A 5,486-nucleotide genomic window follows, 5' to 3' on the forward strand; every position below is an offset into this window, starting at 1 on the left:
GCTGGAACAAAGAATCCTAAAATTTGTATGGAATCACAAAAGACCCCGAATCGCCAAGGAAATGTTGAAAAAGAAAAACAAAGGTGGGGCATCACGTTGCCTGATTTCAAGCTATATTACAAAGCTGTGATCACCAAGACAGCATGGTACTGGCACAAAAACAGACATATAGACCAATGGAACAGAATAGAGAGCCCAGATATGGACCCTCAATTCTATGGTCAAATAATCTTTGACAAAGCAGGAAAAAATATGCAATGGATGAAAGAGAGTCTGTTCAATAAATGGTGCTGGGAACAATTGGACAGCCACATGCAGAAGAATGAAACTCGACCATTCTCTAACACCATACACAAAGATAAACTCAAAATGGGAAGACCTCAATGTGAGACAGGAATTCATCAAAATCCTGAAGAGAACATAGGCAGTAACCTCTTTGACATCAGCCACAGCAACTTCTTTCAAGATACCTCTCCAAAACCTAGTGAAACAAAAGCAAAAATGAACTTTTGGGACTTCATCAAGATCAAAAGCTTCTGCACAGCAAAGGAAACAGTCAACAAAACAAAGAGGCAACCCACAGAATGGGAGAGGATATTTGCAAATGACACTACAGACAAAGCGCTAATTTCCAAGACGTATAAAGAACTTCTCAAACTCAACACCCAAAAAACAAATAATCACGTCAACGAAATGGGCAGAAGACATGAACTGACACTTCTCCAAAGAAGACATACAAATGGCTTACAGACACATGAAAAAAGGTTCATCATCATTAGCCATCAGGGAAATTCAAATCAAAACCATATTGAGATACCACCTTACACCAGGTAGAATGGCAAAAATGGAGAGGGAAAGAAACAACAAATGTTGGAGAGTTTGTGGAGAAAGGGGAACCCTCTTCCATTCTTGGTGGGAATGCAAGTTGACATAGCCACTTTGGAAAACAGTATGGAAGTTCCTCAAAAATTTAAAAATAGAGCTACCCTATGACTCAGAAATTGCACTACTGGGTATTGACCCTAAAGACACAGATGTGAAAAAAGGGCCATATGCACCCCAATATTCATAGCAGCAATGTCCGTAATAGCCAAACTGTGGGAAGAGCTGAGATGCCCTTCAACAGTCGAATGGATAAAGAAAATGTGGTCCATGTATACAATGGAATATTACTCAACCATCAGAAAGGATGAATACTCAACTTTTACATCAACATGGATGGGACTGGAGGAGATTATGCTAAGTGAAATAAGTCAAGCAGAGAAAGTCAATTATCATATGGTTTCACTTATTTGTGAAACATAAGGATAGCATGGAAGACATTAGGAGAAGGAAGGAAAAAATGAAGGGAGGAAATCGGAGGGAGGGATGAACCATGAGAGAATATGGACTCTGAGAAACAAACTGAGGGTGTTGGGGGCTGGGGGATGGGTTAGTCTGGTGACGGGTATTAAGGAGGGCACGTATTGCATGGAGCACTGGGTGTTATATGAAAACAATGAAGCATGGATCACTACATCAAAAACTAATGATGTATTGTATGGTGACTAACATAATAAAATAATATTTAAAAATAATAAATTCAATTAGCCAACATACAGTCCCTTCATTAATACCTTTCAATGTATTTTTGAGATCAGTTTGCTAATATTTTGTGGATGATTTATGCATCTATCTCATCAGGATTATTGCCTTGTAATTTTCTTTTTTGTTATGCTCTTGTCTAGTTTTGGTATGAGGGTAATGCTTGCCTGTGAAAATGAGTGGATGTTTTCTCTACTCTTCATTTTTTAAAACGATTTTGAGAGGGATGGGTATTAAATTATTTTTTTTTAATATTTGGTAGAAGTCACCAGTGAAGACTACTGACCCAAGACTTTTGTTTGTTGAGAGATTTTTGTTTTCTGATTTAATCTCCTTACTATTAATCAGTCTATTCAGATTTTCTATTGCATCCTGATTCAGTCTTGGAAGATTATGTGTTTCTAGAAATTTATCCATTTCTCCTATGTTGTCTAACTTGTTGGTATATGATTGTTCATAGTAGTCTCTTATAATCCTTTGTATTTCTATGGTATCAGTCATAACTTCTTGTATTTCATTTCTGATTTTATTTATATGAACACTTTTGTTTTTTCATGGCCAGTCAAATTAAAAATATGTTAAGTTTTTTCTTTCCAAAGAACCAGTTCTTGGTTTCACTGATCTTTTCTATTCCTTTTTTTTTTTTTCATCTTTTACACCTTTATTTCCACTCTGAAATTTATTTCCTTCATTCTACTAACTTTGGGCTTTAATTTTTTTCTACTTATTTTAGGTGTTACAGTTAGGTTGCTTATTTAAGATTTTCCTTGTTTCTTGAGGTAGGCCTATATTGCTATGATCTTCCCTCACAGAACAACTTTTGCTGCATCCCACAGTTTTTGGTAGTTCATATTTTTGTTTTCATTTGTCCCCAGTTTTTTTTTTAAACTTCTCCTTTGAATTTTTCAGTGACTCAGTGGTTTTTCAGTAGCATGTTTAATCTCCATGTTATTGTAATTTTTCCTGTTTTCTTCAAGTCATTAGTTTCTACTTTCATACCACTGTGGCCAGAAGAGATGTGTAATCTGATTTTAATGTTCTTGGATTTTTTAAGACTTATATTCTGGCTTCAAATGTAATCAATCCTGAACAATATCCCATGTTCACTTGAGAATGAAAACGTGTATTCTGCTGCTTTTATTTTTTTTAATTTTTGTAAAGATTTTATTTATTTATTTTAGAGAGAGAGTGAGCAAGAGAGAGCACAAGCGGCGGGAAGGGCAGAGGGAGAAGCAAAAGCAGGCTTTCCACTGAGCAGGGAGCCTGATGCAGGGCTCGATCCTGGGACTCTGGGATTATAACCTGAGCTTAAGGCAGATGCTTAACCAACTGAGCCACTCAGGTGCCACATTCTGCTGCTGTTAGATGGAATATTGTACATATATCTATTAAGTACACCTGGTCTAATATGTCATATAAGGCCAATATTTCCTTATTGATTATCTGCCTTGATAATCTATCCATTGATGTAAGTGGGGTATAAAAGCCCACTACAATTATTGTATTGCTGTCAAATTTCCCTTGTAGGAATGTTAATCTTTGCTTTATATATTTTGGTGCTTCTATGTTGGGTGCATATATATTTATAAATGTTATATCTTCTGGATGGATTGAGTTTTTTTATTACTTGTAATTTCCTCCCTTGTCTTTTACTACACATTTCTTTTAAAAAAATATTTTATCTGATATTAGTAGAGTTAAACAATTTTACTTTCATGTACATTTGCATGGAATATCTGTTTCTATCCTCTCACTTTCCGTCTATGTGTATCTTTACGTCTGAAGTGAGTCTCTTGTAGTTAGTATAGAGTTGAGTCTTTTTTTTTTTAAATCTATCCAGTTACTATATGAGTTTAATTGGAAAATTTATTCCATTTCCATTTAAAGTAAATATTGATAAGCATGTACTTACTTCGGGAGGAGAGAAAAGATGGTGGAGGAGTAGGGGACCCGATTCCAGCTGGTCCCCAGAATTGGGCTGGATATCAAACAGACCTCTCTGAGCCACGAATTCAGCCTGAGATGTAAGAAAATAGATTTGGATCTCTACAAACAGAATATCATGGGCAGTCGGTTTCAAGGTACAAAGCAGGGAGGCGTGATTCTGCGGGCAGATATTGGGGGATAAATGGCGGTGGGAGGGAGCCTGGCTATGGGGATCCTGCACCACCGGTGAGAAATAGCCTCCTGTGCTGGGGACCAGGCAAAGACTCTCAGAACAGTAGCAGCGAGGAAAGGACTTTAGGGCAGCCCCCGGGACAGAAACCCAAACTGGGAGCGGCTGGCGGTTTTAGAAGCACAAATAGCAGAGATGTGCCCCGACCTGGGGGCAGGACTGGAAGCCCTGTGGAGGAGTGCACAACGGAGGACACTGACAGAAATGGAGATAGTGTGGCCTGGAGAGTTCACTGAAGAACAGACAGCGATCTCTCTGCTCTGAGGCAGAGGGCTGGAAATTATCTCTTCTGCTCTGACTCGCGGAAGAGAGGTGGAAAGCCGCCAGGGAAAGCCGCCAGAGAAAAAAAGCCCCCCAAAAATGGTTCCCACCCAGCCCATCCCCCACCACAGGGGAGCAGGGCAACTCTGCCCAAACAGGGTTGCCTGAGTAACAGCATGGCAGGCCCGTCCCCAACAAGACAGGCTGGGAAAACAAGAGGCCAGCAACTCTAAGGTCCCTATAAAACAGGTGCGTCTTGCTTGGGTTCTGGTCAATAATTTGGACTCTATACATTCCCTCAAACACCCATCAACAGAATGACTAGGAGGAGGAGCCCCTAAAACAGAAAAGACTCCGAGATTATGACTTATGCTGCAGATTTACAAATGGATGCAGATATAACCAAGATGTCGGAGATGGAATTCAGGCTAGCAATTGTGAAGACAATAGCTAGAATGGAGAAATCAATTAATGGCAACATAGAGTCTCTAAGGGCAAAAATGAAAGCTGAATTGGCAGAACTTAAAAATGCAATCAATGAGATCCAATCTAATCTAGATAATTTAACAGCTAGGGTAAGTGAGGCAGAAGAACCAATAAGTGACCTGGAAGACAATTTAATAGATAGAAAGGGAAAAGAGGAGGCCAGGGAAAAACAACTCAGAATCTATGAAAATAGAATCAGAGAAATAAATGACACCATGAAACATTCCAATGTCACAATTATTGGAATCCTGGAGGGAGTGGAGCGAGAGAGGACTAGAAGATATATTTCATCAAATCATAGCTGAGAATTTCCCTAATCTGGGGGAAGAAACAACCATTACCGTCTTACAGGCAGAGAAGACCACTCCCAAGATCAAGGAAAACAGGCCAATGTCCCAGCAAGTAATAATAAAACTTGCAAATCTTAGAACCAGGGAAACCATCTTAAGGGAAGTTAGGGGGAAGAGATTCCTTACGTACACAGGGAGGAACATCAGAATAACATCAGACCTATCCACAGAGACCTGGCAAGCCAGAAACAACTGGCAAGACGTATTCAGGGTACTAAACGAGAAGAACATGCAGCCAAGAATACTTTATCCAGCAAGGCTGTCATTAAGAATGGATGGAGAGATGCAGAGCTTCCAAGACTGCAGAAACTGAAAGAATATGTGACCACTAAACTGGCCCTGTAAGAAATAGTAAGGGGGGTTCTATAAAAGAAGAAAGACCCCAAGAGGGATATAGAAAAGAAATTTACAGGGACAATCTATAAAAACAAGGTCTTCACAGGCAACATGATGACAATTAATTCATATCTTTCAATAATCGCTCTCAACGTGAACAGCCTAAATGCTCCCATAAAAATGGCACAGGGTTGCAGATTGGATGAAAAGACAGGACCCATCCATATGCGGTCTACAAAAAACTCATTTTGAACCTAAAGATACATCCAGACTGAAAGTGAAGGGATGGAGAT

This window comes from Phoca vitulina, unplaced genomic scaffold, assembly GCF_004348235.1.
Source record: "Phoca vitulina isolate PV1807 unplaced genomic scaffold, GSC_HSeal_1.0 scaffold114, whole genome shotgun sequence".
NCBI classification, from domain to species: Eukaryota; Metazoa; Chordata; class Mammalia; order Carnivora; family Phocidae; genus Phoca; species Phoca vitulina.